The sequence below is a fragment of the Apodemus sylvaticus genome, chromosome 14, assembly GCF_947179515.1.
Source record: "Apodemus sylvaticus chromosome 14, mApoSyl1.1, whole genome shotgun sequence".
Lineage (NCBI taxonomy): Eukaryota > Metazoa > Chordata > Mammalia > Rodentia > Muridae > Apodemus > Apodemus sylvaticus.
In genome coordinates, this window is record NC_067485.1 from 51,792,584 (window position 1) to 51,818,794 (window position 26,211).

Genomic DNA, 26,211 nt, shown 5'->3' on the forward strand with positions numbered 1-26,211 from the left:
GCTGATAAACAACTTCAGCAAAGTGGCAGGTTATAAAATCAACACAAGCAAATCAGTGGCCTTCCTATACTCAAAGGATAAGCAGGCTGAGAAAGAAATTAGGGAAATGACCCCCTTTACAATAGCCACAAACAGTATAAAGTATCTTGGGGTGACTCTTACCAAACATGTGAAAGATCTTTACGACAAGAACTTCAAGACTCTGAAGAAGGAAATGGAAGAAGACCTCAAAAAATGGGAAAACCTCCCATGCTCATGGATCGGCAGAATCAATATAGTTAAAATGGCCATTTTGCCAAAAGCAATATACAGATTCAATGCAATACCCATCAAAATCCCAACTCAATTCTTCACAGAGTTAGAAAAAGCAATTAACAAATTCATCTGGAATAACAAAAAACCCAGGATAGCTAAAACTATTCTCAGCAACAAAAGAAATTCTGGGGGAATCAGTATCCCTGACCTCAAGCAATACTACAGAGCAATAGTGTTAAAAACTGCATGGTATTGGTACAGTGACAGGCAGGCAGATCAATGGAACAGGATTGAAGATCCAGAAATGAACCCACACACCTATGGCCACTTGATCCTCGACAAAGAGGCTGAAAACATCCAATGGAAAAAAGATAGCCTTTTCAACAAATGGTGCTGGTTCAACTGGAGGTCAGCATGCAGAAGAATGCGAATTGATCCATATTTATCGCCTTGTACTACGCTCAAATCCAAATGGATCAAGGACCTCCACATAAAGTCAGACACTCTGAAGCTAATAAAAAAGAAACTGGGGAAGACCCTTGAGGACATTGGTACAGGGAGAAAATTTCTGAACAGAACACCAATAGCGTATGCTCTAAGATCAAGAATTGACAAATGGGACCTCATAAAATTACAAAGTTTCTGTACGGGAAAGGACACCATCAAAAGGACAAATCGGCAACCAACAAATTGGGAAAAGATCTTCACCAATCCTACATCAGATAGAGGGCTAATATCCAATATATATAAAGAACTTAAGAAGTTAGACTCCAGAAAACCAAACAACCCTATTAAAAAATGGGGTACAGAGTTAAACAGGGAATTCTCACCTGAAGAACTTCGGATGGTGGAGAAGCATCTTAAAAAATGCTCAACTTCCTGAGTTTTTGACCTTAGCCATTCTGACTGGTGTAAGGTGAAATCTCAGGGTTGTTTTGATTTGCATTTCCCTAATGACTAATGATGTTGAGCACTTCTTAAGGTGCCCTCTCGGCCATCCGAATTTCTTCAGGTGAAAATTCTTTGTTTAGCTCTGTACCCCATTTTTAATAGGGTTATTTGGTTCCCTGTGGTCTAACTTCTTTTTTTTTTTTTTTTTTTTTTAAGTTTTGAATCTTTTTTTTTTATTCGATATAATTTATTTACATTTCAAATGATTTCCCCTTTTCTAGCCCCCCCCCACTCCCCGAAAGTCCCGTAAGCCCCCTTCTCTTCCCCTGTCCTCCCTCCCAACCCTTCCCAGTTCCCCGTTCTGGTTTTGCCAAATACTGTTTCACTGAGTCTTTCCAGAACCAGGGACCACTCCTGCTTTCTTCTTGTATCTCATTTGATGTGTGGATTATGTTTTGGGTATTCCAGTTTTCTAGGTTAATAACCACTTATTAGTGAGTGCATACCATGATTCACCTTTTGAGTCTGGGTTACCTCACTTAATATGATGTTCTCTAGCTCCATCCATTTGCCTAAGAATTTCATGAATTCATTGTTTCTAATGGCTGAATAGTACTCCATTGTGTAGATATACCACATTTTTTGTATCCACTCTTCTGTTGAGGGATACCTGGGTTCTTTCCAGCATCTGGCAATTATAAATAGGGCTGCTATGAACATAGTAGAGCATGTATCCTTATTACATGGTGGGGAATCCTCTGGGTATATGCCCAGGAGTGGTATAGCAGGATCTTCTGGAAGTGAGGTGCCCAGTTTTCGGAGGAACCGCCAGACTGCTTTCCAGAGTGGTTGTACCAATTTGCAACCCCACCAGCAGTGGAGGAGTGTTCCTCTTTCTCCGCACCCTCTCCAACACCTGCTGTCTCCTGAATTTTTAATCTTAGCCATTCTGACTGGTGTAAGATGAAATCTTAGGGTTGTTTTGATTTGCATTTCCCTAATGACTAATGAAGTTGAGCATTTTTTAAGATGCTTCTCCGCCATCCGAAGTTCTTCAGGTGAGAATTCTTTGTTTAACCCTGTACCCCATTTTTTAATAGGGTTGTTCGGTTTTCTGGAGTCTAACTTCTTGAGTTCTTTATATATATTGGATATTAGCCCTCTATCTGATGTAGGATTGGTGAAGATCTTTTCCCAATTTGTTGGTTGCCGATCTGTCCTCTTGATGGTGTCCTTTGCCTTACAGAAACTCTGTAACCTTATGAGGTCCCATTTGTCAATTCTTGCTCTTAGAGCATACGCTATTGGTGTTCTGTTCAGAAACTTTCTCCCTGTACCGATGTCCTCAAGGGTCTTCCCCAGTTTCTTTTCTATTAGCTTCAGAGTGTCTGGCTTTATGTGGAGGTCCTTGATCCATTTGGATTTGAGCTTAGTACAAGGAGACAAGGATGGATCAATTCGCATTCTTCTGCATGCTGACCTCCAGTTGAACCAGCACCATTTGTTGAAAAGGCTATCTTTTTTCCATTGGATGTTTTCAGCCTCTTTGTCGAGGATCAAGTGGCCATAGGTGTGTGGGTTCATTTCTGGATCTTCAATCCTGTTCCATTGATCCTCCTGCCTGTCACTGTACCAATACCATGCAGTTTTTAACACTATTGCTCTGTAGTATTGCTTGAGGTCAGGGATACTGATTCCCCCAGATTTAAGGTCAAAAACTCAGGAGACAGCAGGTGTTGGCAAGGATGTGGAGAAAGAGGAACACTGCTCCACTGCTGGTGGGGCTGTAAGATGGTACAACCACTTTGGAAATCAGTCTGGTGGTTCCTTAGAAAACTGGACATGACACTTTCAGAGGACCCTGCTATACCTCTCCTGGGCATATACCCAAAGGATTCCCGGCATGCAATAAAGACACATGCTCCACTATGTTCATAGCAGCCTTATTTATAATCACCAGAAGCTGGAAAGAACCCAGATGGCCCTCAAAGGAGGAATGGATAGAGAAAATGTGGTATATTTACACAATGGAATACTACTCAGCAATTAGAAACAATGAATTCACAAAATTTTTAGGCAAATGGTTTGATCTGGAAAATATCATCCTAAGTGAGGTAACCCAGTCACTAAAGAATACACATGGAATGCAATCTCTGATAAGTGGATATTAATTAGCCCAGAAGCCCTGAATACCCAAGGCACAAATCGTATAACAAATGACTCGTATAACAAATGACTCCCATGAAGAAGTATGGAGAGGGTCCTGATCCTGGAAAGGATTGATCTAGCATTGGAGGGGAATATAAAGACAGAGAAAAAAAGGAGGGAGGTGATTGGAGAATGGATGGAGAGAAGAAGGTTTATGGGACATATGGGGAGGGGGGATCCGGGAAAGGGGAAATCATTTGGAATGTAAACAAAGAATATAGAAAATAAAAATATTTATATAAAAAAAAATGCTCAACTTCATTAGTCATTAGGGAAATGCAAATCAAAACAACCCTGAGATTTCACCTTACACCAGTCAGAATGGCTAAGATTAAAAATTCAGGAGACAGCAGGTGTTGGAGAGGATGTGGAGAAAGAGGAACACTCCTCCACTGCTGGTGGGGTTGCAAATTGGTACAACCACTCTGGAAATCAGTCTGGCGGTTCCTCCGAAAACTGGGCACCTCACTTCCAGAAGATCCTGCTATACCACTCCTGGGCATATACCCAGAGGATTCCCCACCATGTAATAAGGATACATGCTCTACTATGTTCATAGCAGCCCTATTTATAATTGCCAGATGCTGGAAAGAACCCAGGTATCCCTCAACAGAAGAGTGGATGCAAAAAAATGTGATATATCTACACAATGGAGTACTATTCAGCCATTAGAAACAATGAATTCATGAAATTCTTAGGCAAATGGATGGAGCTAGAGAACATCATACTAAGTGAGGTAACCCAGACTCAAAAGGTGACTCATGGTATGCACTCACTAATAAGTGGATATTAACCTAGAAAACTGGAATACCCCAAACATAATCCATACATCAAATGAGGTACAAGAAGAAAGGAGGAGTGGCCCCTTGTTCTAGAAAGACTCAATGAAGAAGTATAGGGCAAAACCAGAACGGGGAAGTGGGAAGGGGTGGGTGGGAGGACAGGGGGAGAGAAGGGGGCTTATGGGACTCTCGGGGAGTGGGGGGCTAGAAAAGGGGAAATCATTTGAAATGTAAATAAAAAATATATCGAATAAAAAAAAAGATCAAGTGAGCATAGGTGTGTGGGTTCATTTCTGGGTCTTCAATTCTATTCCACTGATCTACCTGTCAGTCACTGTACCAATTCCATGCAGTTTTTTTGTTTGTTTGTTTGTTTGTTTGTTTTTTTTTATCACTATTGCTCTGTAGAATAGCTTGAGGTCAGAGATAGTGATTCGGCCAGAAGTTCTTTTCTTGTTGAGAAAAGTTTTCATTATCCTGGGTCTTTTGTTATTCCAGATAAATTAGGAAATGGCTCTTTCTAACTATGAAGAAGTGAGTTGGAATTTTGATGGGGATTGCACTTAATCTGTAGATTGCTTTCTGCAAGATGGCCATTTGTATTATATTAACCCTGACAATCCATGAGTATGGGAGATCTTTAAATCTTCTTAGATCTTCCATTTTTTTCTTTTAAGACTTGAAGTTCTTGTCATACTGATATTTCACTTGCTTGGTTAGAGTGACACCAAGGTATATTATATTATTTGTGACTATAATGAGGGGTATTGTTTCCCTACTTTCTTTCTCAGCCTCTTGACCCTTTGAGTATAGAAAGGCTACTGTTTGTTTGAGTTAATTTTGTTTTAATTTATTGATATATTTATTTACATTTCAAATGATTTCCCTTTTTCTGGACCCCCACTCCCCGAAAGTCTCATCTGTCTCCTTCCCTCCCCCTGTTTTCCGACCCAACCCTTCCTACTTAACTGTTCTGATTTTGCTGTATACTGCTTCACTGAGTCTTTTCAGAACAAGGGGCCACTCCTCCGTTCTTCTTGTACCTCATTTGATGTGTGGATTATGTTTTGGGTATTTCAGTTTTCTAGGTTAATATCCACTTATTAGTGAGTGCATACCATGATTCATCTTTTGAGTCTGGGTTACCTCACTTAGTATGATATTCTCCAGCTCCATCCATTTGCCTAAGAATTTCATGAATTCATTGTTTCTAATGGGTGAATAGTATTCCATTGTGTATATATACCACATTTTTTGCATCCACTCTTCTGTTGAGGGGCACCTGGGTTCTTTCCAACTACTGGAAATTATAAATAGGGCTGCTATGAACATAGTGGAACATGTATCCTTATTACATGCTGGGGAATATTTTGGGTATATGCCCAGGAGTGGTATAGCAGGATCTTCTGGAAGTGAGGTGCCCAGTTTTCGGAGGAACCGCCAGACTGATTTCCAGAGTAGTTGTACCAATTTGCAACCCCACCAGCAGTGGAGGAGTGTTCCTCTTTCTCCACATCCTCGCCAACACCTGCTGTCTCCTGAATTTTTAATCTTAGCCATTCTGACTGGTGTAAGGTGAAATCTCAGGGTTGTTTTGATTTGCATTTCCCTAATGACTAATGAAGTTGAGCATTTTTTAAGTTGTTTCTCTGCCATCCGAAGTTCTTCAGGTGAGAATTCAAGTGGCCATAGGTGTGTAGGTTCATTTCTGGATCTTCAATCCTGTTCCATTGATATGCCTGCCGGTCACTGTACCAATACCTTGCAGTTTTTTAACACTATTGCTCTGTAGTATTGCTTGAGGTCAGGGATACTGATTCCCCCAGATTTTCTTTTGTTGCTGAGAATAGTTTTAGCTATCCTGGGTTTTTTGTTATTCCAGATGAATTTGATAATTGCTCTTTCTAACTCTGTGAAGAATTGAGTTGGGATTTTGATGGGTATTGCATTAAATCTGTATATTGCTTTTGGCAAAATGGCCATTTTAACTATATTGATCCTGCCGATCCATGAGCATGGGAGGCTTTCCCATTTTTTGAGGTTTTCTTCCATTTCCTTCTTCAGAGTCTTGAAGTTCTTGTCATACAGATCTTTCACATGTTTGGTAAGTGTCACCCCAAGGTACTTTATACTGTTTGTGGCTATTGTGAAGGGGGTCATTTCCCTAATTTCTTTCTCAGCCTGCTTATCCTTTGAGTATAGGAAGGCCACTGATTTGCTTGAGTTGATTTTATAACCTGCTACGTTGCTGAAGTTGTTTATCAGCTGTAGGAGTTCTCTAGTGGAGTTTTTTGGGTCACTTGGGTAGACTATCATGTCACCTGCAAATAATGATAGTTTGACTTCTTCCTTTCCAATTTATATCCTTTGGACCTCCTTATGTTGTCTAATTGCCCAAGCTAGTACCTCAAGTACAATATTGAAAAGATAAGTAGAAAGGGGGCAGCCCTGTCTAGTCCCTGATATTAGTGGGATTGCTTCAGGTTTCTCTCCATTTAGTTTGATGCTGGCTACCGGTTTGCTGTATATTGCTTTAACGATGTTTAGGTATGGGCCTTGAATTCCTGTTCTTTCCAAGACTATAAGGATGAAAGGATGCTGAATTTTGTCAAATGCTTTTTCAGCATCCAATGAAATTGGATTTTTTTCTTTGAGTTTGTTTATGTAGTGGATTGCATTGATGGATTTCCATATATTAAACCAACCCTGCATTCCCGGGATAAAGCCTACTTGATCATGGTGGATGATCATTTTGATGTGTTCTTGGATTCGGTTGGCAAGAATTTTATTGAGTATTTTTGCATCGATGTTCATAAGGGAGATTGGTCTGAAGTTCTCTTTCTTTGTTGGATCTTTGTGTGGCTTTGGTATTAGCGTAATTGTGGCTTCGTAGAAGGAATTGGGTAGTGTTCCTTCTGTTTCTATTTTGTGGAATAGTTTGAAGAGTATTGGTGTTAGGTCTTCTTTGAAGGTCTGATAGAATTCTGCATTGAAACCATCTGGTCCTGTGCTTTTTTTGGTTGGAAGACTTTCTATGACTCCTTCTATTTCTTTAGGCGTTATGGGAATGTTTAGATGATCTATTTGGTCCTGATTTAATTTTGGTATTTGGTATCTGTCTAGGAAATTGTCTATTTCCTCCAGATTCTCCAGTTGTGTTGAGTATAGGCCTTTGTAGTAGGATCTGATGATTTTTTGGATTTCCTCAGTTTCTGTTGTAATATCTCCCTTTTCATTTCTAATTTTGTTAATTTGGATACCTTCTCTGTGCCCTTTTAGTCAGATAAACCTGGCTAAAGGTTTATCTTGTTGATTTTCTCAAAGAACCAGCTCCTGGACTCGTTGATTCTTTGTATGGTTCTTTTTGGTTCCACTTGATTGATTTCAGCCCTGAGTTTGTTGATTTCCTGTCTTCTACTCCTCCTGGGTGAAATAGCTTCTTTTTGTTCCAGGGCTTTCAAGTGTGTCATTAAGCTGCTGGTATATGCTCTCTCCATTTTCTTTTTGGAGGCACTCAGGGCTATGAGTTTTCCTCTTACCACTGCTTTCATTGTGTCCCAAAGATTTGGGTATGTTGTGCCTTGATTTTCATTAAATTCTAAAAAGTCTCTGATTTCTTTCTTTATTTCTTCTTTGGCCAAGGTGTCATTGTGTAGAGTATTGTTCAGCCTCCATGTGTATGTGGGCTTTCTGTTGTTTTTGTTGCTATTGAAAACCACTCTTACACCATAGTGATCTGATAGGAGGCATGGGATTAGTTCGATCTTCTTGTATTTGTTGAGGTCTGTCTTGTGACCAATTTCATGGTCGATTTTGGAGAAGGTACCATGAGGTGCTGAGAAAATGGTATATTCTTTTGCTTTAGGGTGAAATGTTCTATAAATATCAGTCAAATCCAATTGGTCCAAAGCTCCAATTAGTTTTACTGTGTCCCTGTTTAGTTTCTGTTTTCCTGATCGGTTCATTGAGGAGAGTGGAGTGTTGAAGTCCCCCACAATTATTGGGTTAGGTGCAATGTGTGCATTGAGCTTTAGTTAAGTTTCTTTTATGAATGAGGGTGCCCTTGCATTTGGCGCATTGATGTTCAGAATTGAAAGTTCTTCTTGGTGGATTTTTCCTTTGACCAGCAAGAAGTGTCCCTCAGTGTCTCTTTTGATGACTTTAGGTTGAAAGTCAATTTTATCTGATATTAGAATGACTACTCCAGCTTGTTTCCCGAGACCATTGGCTTGTAAAATTGTCTTCCAGCCTTTTACTCTAAGGTAGTTTTTGTCTTTGACATTTAGGTGTGTTTCCTGTATGCAGCAAAATGTAGGGTCCTGTTTCCTTATCCAGACTGTTAGTCTATGTCTTTTTATTGGGGAATTGAGTCCATTGATGTTAAGAGATATTAAGGAATAGAGATTATTACTTCCTGTAATTTTTGATGTTATTTTTGTATTTGAGTGATTATCTTCTTTTGGGTTTGATGAAGGAAGGTTGCTATCTTACTTTTTCCAGGGTGTAGTTTCCTTCCTTGTATTGGAGTTTTCCTCCTATTATTCTTTGTAGAGCTGGGTTTGTGGAAAGATATTGTGTAAATTTGGTTTTGTCATGGAATGTCTTGGTTTCTTCCTCTACTGTGATTGAGAGTTTTGCTGGGTATAGTAGTCTTGGCTGACATTTATGTTCTCTTAGAGTCTGCATGAGATCTGCCCAGGATCTTCTAGATTTCATGGTCTCTGGTGAGAAGTCTGGTGTGATTCTGATAGGTCTTCCTTTATATGTTACTTGGCCTTTTTCTCTTACTGCCTTTAATATTCTTTCTTTGTTTAGTGCATTTGGGGTTTTAATTATTATGTGGCAAGAAGTATTTCTGTTCAGATCCAGTCTGTTTGGAGTTCTGTGGGCTTCTTGTATATTCATAGGCATCACTCTCTTTAAGTTGGGAAAGTTTTCTTCCATAATTTTGTTAAAGATATTTGCTAGCCCTTTCAGTTGTAAATCTTCACTCTCATCTATACCTATAATCCTTAGGTTTGGTCTTCTCATTGTATCCTGGATTTCCTGGATGTTCTGGGATACAAGCTTTTTGCATTTTGCATTTTCTTTGACTGTTGAGTCAATGGTTTCTATGGTATCTTTGGCATCTGAAATTCTCTCTTCCATCTCTTGTATTCTGTTGTTTATATTTGCATCTATGGCCCCTGATTTCTTCTCAAGGTTTTCTATCTCCAAAGTTGTCTCCCTTTGTGATTTCTTAGTTGTTTCTACTTCTGTTTTTAGATCCAGGATGGTTTTGCTCAGTTCCATCATTTGTTTGTTTGTGTTTTCCTGTAATTCTTTAAGAATTTAAGAATTTAAGAATTCTTTAAGAATTACTGCTGGGCTAACAACCTCCTGGGTGGGTTGACACACAGATGGTCCACCAAGCTGCCCAGTTCTTGGGGTCAGTCCAGGGCCTGTTGGGGCCTAGACCCCCGCTTTGTTAGCCTCAGGCTATGCTTGTTACGGCTCTGCACGCCAGAGCTCTCTGGTGTCCTGTAGGCAAAATGGTGGCGTGCGCTCCGGCCCGGGCAAAAAAACCTCCTGGCTGGGTTGGCACCCCGATGGCCCCCTGAACAGCCCAGTGCCTGGGTGCAGGCCAACGCCCGTCGGGCTCAGACCCCCGCAATGTTGGCCTCTGGTTATGTTTGTGTACCTCAGTCTGTCCGATCTCTCTGGAGTCCGAAACCAAGATGGAGGTGAGCCTTTCCTGACTGGCGGGAGGCGGAGTTCTGAAGTGGCTTCGTGCAGCGAAAGGCGCCGCAAATCCGCAGCTGCTGCAGCCCGGCTGGCCAGTGAAGGTCAGTGGTCGTGGGCACAGGGCCTAACTGGACCCTGTGTCGCTTTGGTTCCACTGCTGATGGCCCTTCAGCTGGACCAGCCACTGCTGCACTGCCGCCACCGCTGCTGTTGCCCCTTGAGTTAATTTTTTATCCAGCCACTTTGCTGAAGTTATTTATCAGTTTTGGTGTTCTCTGGTGGAATTTTTGGGGTCACCTAAGTATACTATCATATCATCTGCAAATAATGATATTTTAATCTGATGAAATTTTGGATTTCCTCAGTTTCTGTTGTTATGGACTCCCTTTTCATTTATGATTTTGCTGATTTGAATACTGTCTCTGTGCCCTCTGGTTAGTTTGATTAAGAGTTTATTAATCTTGTTGGTTTTTTTTCCCCAAAGAACCAGCTCCTGGTTTTGTTGATTCTTTGTATAGCCCTTGTTGTTTCTACTTAGTTGATTTCAGTCCTGAGTTTGATTATTTCATGCTGACTACACCTCTTGTGTGTATTTGCTTTTTTTTGTTCTAGAGCCTTCAGATGCGCTGTAGGGTTGCTAGTGTATGCTCTTTCCAATTTCTTTTTGGTGGCATTCAGAGCTATGAGTTTTCCTCTTAGAACTGCTGTTATTTTGTCCCATAAGTTTGGGTATGTTGTGCCTTCATTTTCATTACACTCTAAAATGCTTTTAATTTATTTCCTTATTTCTTCCTTGACTAAGTTATTGTTGAGTAGAATGTTGTTACTTTCCATGTATATGTGAGCTTTCTGTTGTTTTTGTTGTTATTTTTGTTGTTAGTATTAGTCCGTGGTGATCTGATAGGGTGCATGAGATTATTTTAATCTTCTTATGTCTGTTGAGGTCTGTTTTCATCAATTTTGGAGAAGGTACTGTGAGATGATGAGAAGAAAGTATATTATTTTGTTTTAGGAGAAAATGTTCCATAGATATCTGTTAAATACATTTGGTTTGTAACTTCTGTAAGTTTCACTGTGTCTCTGTTTAGTTTCTGTTTCCATGACCTGTCCATTGCTGAAAGTGGGGTGTTGAAGTCTCCCACTACTATTGTGTGAGTTGCAATGTGTGCTTACAGCTTTAGTAAAGTTTTTTTATGATTGTGGGTGCCTTTGCATTTGGAAACTAGATTTTCAGAATTGAGAGTTCAACTTGGTATATTTTTTATTTGATGAGTATGAAGTATCCTTCCTTATCTTTTTTGATTACTTTAGGATGAAAGTAAATTTTCTTTGATATTAGAATGGCTACACCAGCTCTTTTCTTGGGGCCATTTGCTTGGAAAATTGTTTTCCATCCTTTCACTCTGATGTAGTGTCAGTCTTTGTGCCTGAGGTTAGTTTCCTATATACAGCAAAATGTTGAGTCCCGTTTATATATACAGTCTGTTAGTCTATGTCTTTTTGTTGGAGAATTGAGTCCATTGATATTAAGAGATATTAAGGAAATAGTGATTGTTTCTTCCTGTTATTTTTGTATTAGAGGTGGAATTATGTTTGTGTGGCTCTCTTCTTTTTGGCGTGTTAAAAGAAGATTATTTTCTTGCTTTTTTAGGGTGTAGCTTCTCTCCTTTTGTTGGTGTTTTCCATTCATTATCCTTTGAAGGACTGGGTTTGTGGAAAGATATTTTATACATTTTTTTTTGTCATGGAATACCTTGGTTTCTCCATTTATGGTAATTGAGAGTTTTGCTGGGTATAGTATCCTGGGCTGGTATTTGTGTTCCCTTAGTGTCTATATGACATCTGCCTAGAATCTTCTGGTTTTCATAGTTTCTGGCAAGATGTCTGGTGTAATTCTGATAGGTCTGCCTTTCTATGTTACTTGACCATTTTCCCTTACTGTTTTTAATATTCTTTCTTTGTTTAGTGCATTTGGTGTTTTGATTATTATGTGATGGGAGGAATTTCTTTTGTGGTCCAGTCTATTTGGAATTCTGTAGGCTTCTTGTATTCTCATAGGCATCTCTTTCTTTAGGTTAGAGAAGTTTTCTTCTATAATTTTGTTGAAGATATTTACTGGCCCTTTAAGCTAGAATCTTCACTCTTGTCTCTACCTACAATCCTTATGTTTGGTCTTTTCATTGTGTCCTGGATTTCCTGGATGTTCTGAGTTAGGTGCTTTTTGCATTTTTCATTTCCTTTGACTGTTGTTTCAATGCTTTTTATGGTATCTTCTGCATCTGAGAATCTCTCTTCTCACTCTTGTGTTCTGTTGTTGATGCTTGGATCCATGACTCCTGACTTCTCTCCTAAGTTTTCTATCTGCAGAGTTGTTTCCCTTTGTGATTTCTTTATTGTCTCTACTTACATTTTTTAGATCCTGGATGGTTTTGTTCAATTCCTTCGCATGTTGGGTTTTGTTTCCTTGTATTTCTTTAAGGGGGTTATTTATGTCCTTCTTGAAGTCCTCTATTAGCATCATGAGCTGTGATTTTAAATCCAAATCTTGCTTTTCTGGTGTGCTGGTGTATCCAGGAGTTGCTGTTGTGGGATAACTGGGTTCATATGGTGCCATATTGCCTTGGTTTCTGTAGGTAGCATTCTTGTGTTTTCCTTTCCTCATCTGGTTATCTCTGATGTTAGTTGGTCCCAATGTCTCTGACTGGAGCTTATCCCTGCTGTGGGATTGCAAGCCTGTCTCTACTGAGACCAGCTCTCACCTGGCACAGAGGGCTGTGACTCAGCCAATCTCCTGGGTGCAGATGGAGCCTGGAAGGACAGTGTTCCAGCTGATCTGCCACTCCTGCATTCCCTCTGCTCCTCTCTATACCTGCCTTGCACAGTTACTGGAGAGAAAAATGGCAGTTTCACCTTCAAACCCAGGAGTCAAAGCACTCCCTGGAGACCAGTTCTCCCCTGCCAGAAAGGACCGGTGCACAGACTGCTGTGGAGCAGCCCAGTTCCTGGGTGCAAATGGAGCCTGTAAGGACACTGTCCCAGCTCCTCTGGACTCCTTTGTTCCCTGTGCTCTTGGCTGTACCAGCCTGCACAGTCACTGAAGACAAAATGCTAGTCTCACTCCAAATATAGGAGTCAAAGCACTTTATCATTTCCTTAATACAAGAAGAAATAGCTGTTGATACTTTTTGCACAGTTGATAAAATTCTGCTGTGAATCTATTCTGTACTTGCTTGTTTTTGTTTTTGCCAAATGGAAAAGAGGCTTTATTACTGTTTCATTTCCTTAATTAGTGTCAGTCTACTTAGTTTGTGGACCTCTTCTTGGATTGATTTTGTAGTTTGGATGACTCTTAAAAGTCATCCATTTCTTTTAGATTTTCCAACTTAATATAGTACAGGAGTTAAGATATATCCTTATAATATTCTGTGTTTCTTTCATGTTCTGGTAAAATTTCTTGGTTCATTTCTGACTCTATTAATTTGTGTCATCTTTTTCTCTTAGTTAGGCCAAAATGTCTATACATATTATTTTCTTCTAGCTTTTTAATTGCTTGTATGTTTTTATTGTTGTTATTGTTGTTGCTTCTATCTTATGTGTGATACAGATCCCTTTTTAGAAAAAAAGTTAGTGTAGCTATTAGCCGTATATATGACCTAAATTTAAATTAACTGAATACTAATAAATATTCAAAGTATAATTTTGTGGTATCATCTATGTTTCACTTGATTGATGGATACTTGTAGCACTTGTAGCCATACTGGGAAGAGTAGACACAATAATTCCCAACACCAAGTAAGCTGTTTGTGGTTAGTGTCCATACTTTATATATATTATTTGTATACCACGTCTTCTTCATGAGAATAAATGAAGAGCTTTTTTTTTTCATCCAGTGGCAAGTTCTTTTTGCTACTCTAGGCCTCAGAAAGAAGAAGAGCATTCAAAGATGAAAGATATCAACACCAAATGTTAGAGCTAAAAGAATGAGGATGAGAGTTAAAGCAATAGCATTTTTAAGACTGAAATAAAGAGAGAAAAATATGCTAAATATTTAAGTAAATAGAATGAAAAGAAAAGACATACTAAGATGATGGTTGTAACCCAAACCTTACAAATAAGCACATTAAACATGAATGGTCCACATACACCAAAGCAAGAGTCCTAATTGTGTTATAAACATTAAAAACGCATGCTTTAGGTAGGAAATAATGTTATATTCTGCTAATCAAAAATTGGTAAAACTTTCTATGTTGGTTTTAGAGTAATTTTGAGCAAATAACATTGCAGTAAAAAAAAAAAAAGAAGAAGTTGATTTCGTGAAGAAATGCCATACTGTCCACTTAAAAAATTAAATGTCTTTATGAATAAAGTGGTGCTTATTCAACCATAACAGAACTTAAAAACAAGTACAGCAAAAGCTGATAGAGCTTGAAGAAAAAAAATGAATCCAAACAATAGAACATAATATTTTTTTCCTCAGCAACTGAAAACAAGCAAACAGAATCTGAATAAGTAGGTAGATATGTAGAACTATAGGCCATTTTCTTTTCAAGAACACACAGATTGACTGTATTCTGGGCTATAACACAATTTTCCATAAGCTTAAAATAATTGTAATCATGCATTATGTTCTGTTACCACTGTGAATGAGTCCTTAGAACTGTAATGTAGAGATAATGGAATGTTACAGGTGTAATTGACAATTATGAAAATTCTAACAAACATAGAAAATGAACATGCAAAAATTATGCGACTCCATGAAAAGGCTAAATATTTGATTTATAGGCATAGGTGAGGGAGAAGAATCCCAGGTCCACATCATGGACTAGATTTTCAACAAGATCACAGAAGAGAACTTCCCCAAACTAAGAAAGAACATGCTTAAACAGATACAGGAAGCATACAGAATACTCAATAGACAAGGCCTGAAAAATCCCGTGGCAAACTTAGAACATGAGAAATCATCAAAATATCCACAGGAAGACATTTCCTTTTATTAAAATATATAATGCATGTAATTTTAAAAATATAAATATATAAATAAAGTGAATATAAATAAATGCTTTCTGTGGCCTGCCCAACCTTGAGCAGGCTGAAGAGACCTTGAGTGCTTGACACAATGGATCTTATTAACCTGGATGGAGTCATTTGCCTTGGTTGCACGTGCAAGTTCTCACAGGAATTTAGAAGATTAGACTACCATGTTGACCTTGCTTTGCAAAACCAAGGATGGATTCTGTGGGCTTTCCCTATGTAAATGCAATGCTAAATATTAAATTTGGAGCATTGATCTTGTCCTGGTTTCATTCCTCTCTTGCCCCCCACCTCTTTTTCATTTCCAGCTCTACTTTCAGGTAAACCCAGTTTGTCCTTGGCCAGTGGACAGCTACAGCTTTCTACAAAAAACCACAGACTGACTCTCTAGCAAAACTTACTGCTTCTGAATTGTTTTGTTAAAGGACTCCAAGAAACTCCAAAGAAAAAAATGAGGCAACTGCCATCGCTTTTGGTTGCCTCCCAGAATCTGAAGTTTGGACCCCATGGCTGGAGTCTTCGCATACTTTGCTTGCACACAAGACTTGGAATAATTGAACTGGAATTCACATGGAAGTCTCCTCCCTGAGAATTTGTTCTCATACTATCTGAAAGTATTATAAAAGCAACCAAAGAAAGAAAGTAATTAAAAGTTCTGTGCAGCTATATACCTTATGAACTACAACAATGACCAACACAGCAAACAATTTCCTGCACAGCAATATTTACATGCAACAGTGGCAACAATGGAATGGAAAGTTGCTTACACCTTTGGCAGGGGGTAAGCAACAGCTGTATAATTGGACTCATCACCTATTCAGTTATTATTCCTGTAACTGTAAGCCTAGTCGACTTCCCCTGGCTTGTGAGACTGTGTATCCTAGATAAGATACTGTTGGCACTTTCCTAAACCAGTTCATTCCTAACTGCATTTTAAACACATAAATCCACAGATAAGTGAAGCTTTTGACCCTTCTTCCAAGGAGCTTCTCTTTGCAGCAAATGTAAACTAGCACAGAAAGTCACAACTGTTATTATCTTATAATAATGTGGCTTCATTTGATATACCTACCATATACCACTTACACCTAAGGCTTAGGGAATATTATAAAAGAGGATGTAAGAGGATTGTAAGAAACATAGAACTAGGAAATCTTCTGCAAAATTCTAATTAGTTGTACCAGTGATGAGCTTCAGATGGGTTATCGAATTCCAAATGGTCAGTCATAATCACTGTACATATGAGCAACATTAAATAGATTTAGCACATTTTACTTATATATCTTGGCATGTATGTATGCATCTGTTTTGTTATGTGTTTTAGAATAATATTAAAGAAGGAGTCATAAATTTTAGAGGGAGTAGGGAGAACATGAGAGGAATTGAGGTGGGCAAAGGTGTGGTGATAAGGACATAATACAGTATTTGTGCATTAAATTCTCAAAGGCCAATGAATTAGTTATAAACCAAAAGGAAAAGGAAAACAACAACAACAACAAAAAACAAATAAAACCAAAAAGTCCAAGAAAACAACCTAATTAAAATGTGGATTTTGGAATTGATCAAAGAGTTCCAAAGAAATAAACTACAAATGGTTACATTTTTTAAAAAAAATTATAGGATTATCTTAGCATTAAGAAAGATGCAAATGAGAATTTCTTTAAGATTCTTACTCAGGTCACAATGATTAAGATTAAGAAAATAAAGACAACAAATGCTGTTGAACTAGGGGACTGTCGCGCACTGTTGGTGGAACAACAAGTTGGTAAAGTCACTGTGGAAATCAGAATGGCAGTTCCCATGAACACTAGTAAAAGACTCACAGTATGAACTAATTTTACTACTTTCTGGGTATACCCCACAAAAGACCCCATTTCCTGATACAGATATACACAGTCAACCATGTTCATGGCAACTCTATTCACAATAAGGAGTTGTATGGAACCTCATGTCCAATAATCTTGAAAGCTGACTGACTGAGGGAATCTAAGCACAGTAAGATAAAGGTCATATATTCTCTCTGATATGTGGACCTTAACATCAAATCTTATGATTTGCATATTTAATTTGCAATATACCTATTGTAGACAAGAAACTAGAAAATAACAGTCAGTAGGGAGGAGAAAGATGGATCCTAAGAAAGGAGAACAGTAGAAACTAGGTGATATGAAGGGGAAAGAAGGAATATCAATTACATGTACATATATACATATATATATATGTATATATATATATATATATATATATGGAGAGAGAGAGAGAGAGGGAGAGAGAGAGAGATGTGAGGTTAGAGTAGAAGAGCAGGAATAACTAACACTATAGATGTTTTTTTTAAAAATATGGAAATTTGGTAAACTTCTTAAATATACATTATATGCTTCCACCCTTTGTATGTGTTTATGTAGTTTAAAGGAGTTTCACAGGGGATTGTGATCAGTTCCAAAGCCATAGGTTACCAAGAGTTGTAGATTCTTAACTTCCAATTTAGTGAGATGTTTGTTATCATTCCCGAAAAAAAAAATATTCCTCCCTCTGGAACCAAAACTTTTAAGCCTAAATAAGTTTGCAGCAACAGGAGGGAAAAAGTTTCCTAATGTGTTACTAGGGGTGACAGTGAATGGATCCATTCTCCTTTCCCCTCCAAAAATAATTGATACCAATAATTGGTACGTGAATTATTGCTGGGGCAGACCTGATCATGTTTTGGGAAGGACTATCCAAAGGCTTTGTTAAAGCTAGACAAATATTGGGTTTTCCTAGTTTAATGTGCTATTGTGGGAACTTAGAAGACCATGCTTAGAGCAGTTCAGGCAATAGAGGCCTGGATTGTGACATTTAAGAGGGAAGTAAAGACTCTCCCAGTGCTATTTATGTAATATTTTAAATTAAAACTGCTAAAGTGAAATTTTTGAGAGGATTAATATTGGTCACTAGGGTTGTGATTCAAAACCAAAGACCAGCATAGTCAAGAGGAAATTTTCTGGAAGTGTTTTTCGAGGCCACAACACAGATTCTGGGTCCAGGCAGGTGACAAGCAGTTCCTTGTGCTTGCAGCCAAGCTTTATACCCTGTAAGAGTGTACTATACTAGTTTTAAAGACATGAAGGGTCAGGAAGAGCACTGTAAGAGACAAGGAAAGGCCATTCATGAACCTGTGAGAGAGGAGGAGAGGCCATTGATGGCACTGCAGCTGCAGTCAAAATGGAAGCCCAGGATTAAAATGGTCAGGGAGAAAAATTGAAGCATGACACCATGTGGAAGAATCAGAATCTCTGAAGAAAGTGCAGGAGGAAATATTGGTGAAAGAACAGTGGAGACCACAGTATTTCAGGAATGCTAGTACCATGGAACAAACATCAAGGACAGCAGCTGCATTGAAGAGAAGCCAGTCTGACCTTAGAAGATAAGCTATGTTTGTCAGAGAGGGAAGAACCTAAAGGGAGAGCAGAACAGTCACTGTGGAGCTTAGATTATAAGTGAATTCCAGATGACTGAAACCAATGGACCAAAATAGCTGTACTCTTGTTTTGTTTTGTTTTGAGTATATTAATGCTTCAGTTCTTCCATTTTGAAACCAATGGACCAAAATAGCTGTACTCTTGTTTTGTTTTGTTTTGAGTATATTAATGCTTCAGTTCTTCCATTTTGGAATAAGAACATATTAGTATTTTTAAAAATATGCACCCACAGTTAAAAGACTGGATATTTTAGAGGAACGTTGGACTTTGAAAGAGTTTTGCATATTGTAAAGAGATTGCAGTTTTAGAGTTTGAAAATTTGAAGACTCCAGGACTTCAAAAAGCTGAAATGTGTTTCATATTGAGATATTGGCATTAATCTGAGATATAGAGGATAAAGAAAACAAAGGAGGGGTTACGGTTAATAGTGATGTACTGGTATATCAGGCCAAAAGGGGGTTAATCATCCTGCTTGGCTTTTGTCCGCTTGATATAAACTTAAACATATCTAGGAAAAGGCAATCTTAGTTGAGAAAAAAATGTCTACTGGATTGCTTTTAAGTAAGTCCTTTGGGTATTTTCTTGATTGATGATTATGTCAGAAAGTCCAGTCCACTATGGGTTGTACCAACCATGGAAAAGTGGTCCTGAGTCTGTCAAAAAACATTCCAAGCAAGTCATGGGAGGTGGAAGGAAGCCTATTAGCAGTTTTCATCCAAAGATCTGCCTCAGTTTCTGCACTCAGGGATCTGTATTGAGTTTCTATCCTGACTTTCTCAGTGATGGAGTGTGACCTGACAGCTGTAGGAAGAAATACACAACTTTCTCACCAAGTGGCTTCTGGTAATAACAATAGAAACCTAACTAAGCCACTTACCCTACACATCAAGATTAATTTCACACACACACACACACACACACACACACACACACACACACACACACACACACACAGCTCTTAAGTCTGCCACACTAATGTATACTTATCACTTTCAAAAACAGGCCTTCAGGTGCCCTGAATATTTCCCTGTCTCAGTGAGTTTTCTGATGTTACTTCTACCTAAAACATTAGCAATAATGGTGTGTTTTAAAGAAGAAATGTTCCTCATAGGCTTATGTATTTGAACACTTGGTCCCCAGTTGATGGGGTTCTTTGAGGCTGTATGGAATTCTTAGGTTGCCTTGCTGAAGGAGTATGCCACATGGGCTTTGAGAATTTATAGTCTTTTTTTTTCTTTTTCTTTTTTTTTTATTCGATGTATTCCTTATTTATATTTCAAATGATTTCCCATTTTCTGGGTCCCCACTCCCCACAAGTCCCATAAGCCCTCTTTCCTCTCCCTGTTCCTCCATCAACTCCTTCCCACTTCCCTGTTCTGGTATTCCCCTATACTGTTGCATTGAGTCTTTCCTGAACCAGGGGCCACTCCTCTGTTCTTTTTGGACATCATTTAATATGTGGATTATTTCTTGGGTATTCAAAGTTTCTAGGTTATTATCCACTTATCAGTGAGTGCATACCATGACTGATCTTTTGAGACTGGGTTACCTCACTTAGTATGATGTTCTCCAGCTCCATCCATTTGTCTACGAATTTCATGAATTCATTGTTTCTAATGGCTGAATAGTACTCCATTGTGTAAATATACCACATTTTTTGTATCCATTCCTCTGTTGAGGGACACCTGGGTTGCTTCCAGCTTCTGGCTACTACAAATAGATCTGCTATGAACTTAGTGGAGCACGTGTTCTTATTACATGCTGGGGAATCCTCTGGGTATATGCCCAGGAGTGGTATAGCAGGGTCCTCCGGAAGTGCCATGCCCAGTTTTCTGAGGAGCTGCCAGGCTGATTTCCGTCTTATTCCACCTCTAGTTCACGCTTTTCTCAATTTTCTTTTCTACTGATGTGCTGGCAAAATGTGATTAGTCAATTTTATTTCCTGGCTACATGTTGCCATTCCATCCCCACCTCTCTAACTGTAATTCAAAATAAACTTTTTTTGTTGTTTATGGTTATAGCATTTTATCATACCAACAAAAATAAATAATAAAATGACTCATGAAAACCAATGCCTAGAATGCAAAGTGGAATGTTATCCCAAACGCCACAGATTGCTTAACTTTTGCTATAAATACTGAAGCAAGTCTACACAAAAGTTTCCATAATGGCAGGACCAAGGTCTGGGCAAGAGAAAGATTTTAATGTCTGTTTTCATTAGGGTTTCTATTAATGTGGTTAAACTCCAGTGACAAAAAAGCAAGAGAGAAAGGGGTTTACTTGGCTTACACTTCCATATTGCTGTTTGTTATTGGAGGAAATCTGGAAAGGAAATCAAACAGGGCAGAATCCTAGAGGATTCTGATAATGCTTCCCCTGTCATGCTCATCCTGCTTTTTTATAGAATGCAGGGCCACCAGCCAAGGGATGACAAAAAATAACCAGTATGGGAACTAAGATGCAAATAAGAAACTCTCATAGTGTTACCTCTAATATTACAATGTGACCATGGACAGGGAAGTGTGTATCAGAGTTCAATATGCACTAAATGCTACCCATCTCCAATGCTTTACCAGTTTCTAATTACTCACCACAATATTAATTAACTTGAACTTGCCTACATCTTTTTTTCATAGAATATGACTTAATCATAAACACAAAAACACAGCTAAAGCTTGAAGTTAGCACTACCGGATGTAAACATGTCGTTCTGGCTATAAATCTGGTGCTTTACATATTCTGTCAAGCTGGCTTTTTTCTCAGTCTCCTGGAACATCAAAACAAAAAAGGGAAATGAAAAAGGATTGCAACAAATGGTATCTGAGTCCCTTTCATGTCTCTGTGCTAGCTATGGCATTGTTATGATCTACTGACGATATTCACTGTGATTTTTCCCAAATGTTATTTATGAACCTTATATTGTTTTCCAAAGGAATGTGAAGAATAGTGATGTCTTCCAAAGCTGGAGTACAGCCCATAACCACATATTGGTGGATTTTATTTGTAAGACCTGTTCTTGGTGATGACTGATGTTGCAGGAAAGTTGGATGCTCTGTGCTGAAGAAACATGCAAGGGGAAGACGCTCAGGCCAGGTGCATTAGTTTTCACTAGCATCACAGCACAGGACCACAAGCTCAACAGTTTAAAGTAACAGGAATTTATTGTCTCACAGTTTTGAAGGGTGAAGAATAGAGACATAGCTTAGCACACTCATTTACTTATGATTGTAGGATTCTGTAACTAAGGGATTGCCTGATTTCCATCTTGAAGTCCTACTAAAGAAGAATACATACAAAAATGAACTCATGTTTTGATGTAGTCATTCCCTAGTGATTGGACTAAACTGTGACTTTTCCGTGTCTATCAGTTGGGCACACCTTAGCTAGTAAAGACATGGTGGTATGTGTCCCTTCTAAAGCCAACTTTCTACTCTATCAGGCCAACATCAGAAGTTTCTAAAATTTTATTAACTCAAGACATAAATAAGAAATTGTTTTTGCCTAGTACCAGATGTATGACAATGTACTCCTTCCCTGCAAGAATGTTTATAGAAGATTTCTTATATAAAAAAGGCTAAAATAAGCACCCATTTTATTACATTTTAATAAATGAAAAATGTTTTGGAGTTAGCAAATTGTGATTATACATTTTCACAATTTAGTAAATATGGATGAATACAATATAGTAAATATGGAAAAATTAAATGATATAAGCTAAAAGGATGAATTTTATGCTGTGCAAATTATATTCAGCAATAGTAAAAATAGTGTCCAGGGTAATAAAATTTTCAGATATGCTAAGATTTATATAATGTACTTTCATGAATCCCTTCTTAAGAAGCTACAAAAAAAAAAGTCTGCCTTGGGAAAACAAAGGATCCCACTAAAGGAGATCACAAACTCTGTGAAACCATGAAGACAGAAAACATGTCCCAGGACAAGAGCTGTACAGTAAGCTCTGCTACAAAAATGGAGTTTACAGTGATTCCAAAATTCCCGAAATGGGCAAATGACAGGCAAAATGGCCAGTGACACGTAGGTTCACTGAAGCAGCAGCACCTGGGAGTTTATAATTCTTTAGGTCTTTCATAGCCTAGAAAACCCCACTGAGACTGAGGACTTTTTCTTCTTTTTAGGACCATCCAAAAAGTAGCTGTGTAACAGGAAATATAGAAACTTTATTTTCAGCATATGATCTTAATCACTTGAGAACTGCAAAAAAAAAAATGCAAACTTTATCCATAGATTAATATGTTAAATTATTTTTTATATTTCTTCTTTTAACAAAATAAAATGAAGCATATTTGATTTTCAAAGAGATCAAGGAATATTCTGTCCATGATTTTCAATAAAAAATAGTTGTTTAAATGTTATTTTATAGCTAGGTGGTCTGAAAAAATAGGCAAATACACATTATTGAAGAAACTAAAAAGATAATACCTACAGGATTGAACAAAATCCAACATTTGAAACAATATCTCAAGTATGTGAAAGAATTCCAAATAAAATTATAAAGCACATTGGTTTTGCACAAATTTAGTGTAATTAGTGTCACTATATCCATGTACTGGAAATGGCCAAAAGGTGGCATTCATGCTATGAAACCATTACTTAAAGAATCTTCAAGTAATTGCTTACCTTTGAGCTGGATATAAGTATATTTGTTTAGTTTTAATAAGCCCTTTAATTCCACTTAGGTTTATTATAAATATACATATGGTACTTTGATAAACATTAAATAATTAAGTTTTACATCAGGTAAAATTCTATTATGCCTCATGTAATGAGAACAATATATTATGAAACAAGCTTTATTGTATTGTCATTCATATACTGCCTTATACTTAGGTGATGCTGACCAAGTGCTTGACATAGGTTTTTGTGCAATCAAGAGATGAGGCAAACATTATATATGTGATCACTGTGGACCTGCACAGTAATATATAATATAGATGTAATATACAAGTGCATATGGAATGTGCAATATGGATGCAGATTAGGAACACAATGTGTAATACTTACTAACCCTTATTCTCAGCCTGGGCCTTTGACAAAAGAGTTATATAACAGAAAAATTCAAGTGATACCTTATCACATATGTTACACATTTATTCCTGCACAGTAGCCAGCTCATTTTGAAAATGTTGATGCCGTTGTAGAAATGTATACTATTTAACAAAATATAAGACTCAGAAAAAAAATCCATCCGGTACTAACAAAAACCTGAATGGTACTTGTGAGTAATTTTGAGCAGTAGGTGACACAGTGGAAATCCATGTTTTAGGAAGCTTAAGAATGAAGAGCAGGGAGGGTACTGAAAATATGGAGACAGAGAACATATTAAGATCTATTACAAGAACCTAGTCGTACATCACCATAATCCCTTGTGGGACGGAAGACTGTGTGGGACAATAGTGGGGATTAAATGCTAGAAATATTTCCAGGGACTGGAAGGGCTCTCTTTTTCTGCTGAAGCACGGTCATGTGTTTTTAAAAGCTAAACTCCAGAATTATTTCTCCCTTCCAATGCCAAGTTTCCAATTTTATGCCTTTGCAATTCCCTCCAAAGTGGCACTCCGTAGGAGTTGCCCACATGAGAACTTCCCTGAGTGTGTTAGATGAGAAAAGCCAAAATCGGGCTCTTTGACGACTGCTTTTTTAAGGAGTAGAGGGTGGGAGGAGGGAATAAATGAATCACCTCGAACTTAACATCCACTCCCAACCATGTCCAACGGCTTCTCAGTAGGTACCTAGAAGCATGGGTTTCCATAATAAATCCTCTCTTAAGTCTTCAGGGCAGTACAAATGCCTTCTCCTTCCTTTGATAGAAGACGTTTGCTCCCTGCCCAGCTCCGATGTGTGGCGGACTGCAGTCTCTCCTCAAGCAGTGCATACAGCTGACATATTTCTTGGAATCCAGTCTGACTTCCCAACTGCCCTCCATCATGCTGCACAGAGTTCTTTGTGGTTCTCAATCTGACTGCTTTTTGACTAATTCCTTGGAAGTTTTTGTGCTATGCACTACAGCTGTGGAGACTGCTCTTTGGGGGAAATCCAACTTGCAGATTCACTCATTTCCTGTTCTTGATCTCAGAAACTTCTATGTGATGTTTCCTTTTCCAAAAAAGCCATAATTTTGTAAGAAGCAATATTTTACATAGAACAGCTTTATGGGCCAGGGCATTAACACTAGATAATTCTGATGATGCCTGTTCATTATAAATGTTTCTATTGGAAACATTCTGGTGATGAGAATCATTCTGTGATGAACCCCACATGTCACTGAATATTACAGGGAGTATCCTCATTTCAGTTTATATCATGAAGTAGAAGACATTGCTCAGCTTGTCCATAGTAAGTCAGGAGAAATGTAAAAATTTCAGAAGAATTTGCAAATACAATCCAGGACTCGGGAGTGTAGGTGTTTCTAATGCTTTGAGCACACTGCTATTTGATGCTGAAAGGCAAATGAGTCCTTTTCGATTCCTTCCTTAGCAGACTCCCTGCCTTTCTCAGGAGTCTTGGGAACATCTGCTTTCTCATTCCCTCTCCTAAAGTTGTCCTTTTTTGTAATCGTTCCCTTTGAGTTTCTACAGGTTGTATATCCTGCCTCTCTTCAATATTCAGCAAACCAAATATGGAAAGATAGGAGCAGCTCAAAATTTTTTGAAAGTACCAGTCACAAATGGTGGCATTTACAAAGAGTAGAAGGGATAGAAAGCTGAAAATCGCTCGATTCCACTCCTTTTTTTTAAATAAAAGTTTTTGTTTTAATTAACGATGAACAAATCCTTATAAGAATTGCTTTAAGTCATGCCTTGAATTAATTGAGTACTAACAATTAAATGGAATCAGTAAAACTTTACTGAAAGGCCATAAAGAGTGGATTCTGACAGTACTTATTTGATTTTCCAGACAAACTAAGCACTATTTTTTGTTATTGTATTTATTTATTTACATTTCAAATGTTAATCCCTTTCCCCATTTCGCCCCCCGCCAGAAAACTATCCCATTCTCCCTCTGATTGTTTCTATGAGGAATCTCAACCAACCAACCAACAACCTACCTCCCGCCCTGGCATTCCCCTACACTGGGGTATTGAACCTTCCCAGAATCAAGAGCCTCTCTTCCAATTGATGTCCAACAAGGCCATCTTCTCCTACATATGTGGTTGGAGCCACAGGACCCTGTATATGCTTTGATTGGTGTTTTAGTTCCTGGGATCTCTGGAAAATCTGATTGGTTGATATTATTGTTCTTCCTAAGGATTGCAAAACACTACAGTGCCTTCAGTCATTTCTCTAACTCTTCCACTGGGGACCCCATGTTCAGTCTAATGGTAGGCTGCAAGCATCCACATCTATATTTGCCACGCTCTGACAGAGCCTCTTAGGAGACAACTATATCAGGCTTCTGTAAGTAAGCACTCCTTGGCAGCAGCAATAGTGTTTGAATGTGGTATCTGTATATAGGATGGGTTCCCAGGTGGGGCACTCTCTAGATAGCCTTTCCTTCAGTCTCTGATCCATACTATGTATTTCCTCCCAAGAGTATGCTGTTCCCCTTTGAAGAAGGACCAAAGCATCCACATTTTGGTCTTCCTTTTCATTGAGCTTTCCAGTGTCTGTGAATTGTATCTTCGGTATTCTGAGCTTTTGGGCTAATATCCACTAATCAGTGAGTACATACCATGTGTGATCTTTTGTGATTGGGTTACCTCACTCAGGATGATATTTCCTAGTTCCAACCATTTGCCTAACTAAGATTTTCATGAATTCATTGTTTTTAATAGCTAAGTAGTACTCCATTATGTAAATGTACCACATTTTCTGTATCTATTCCTCTGTTGAAGTACATCTGGG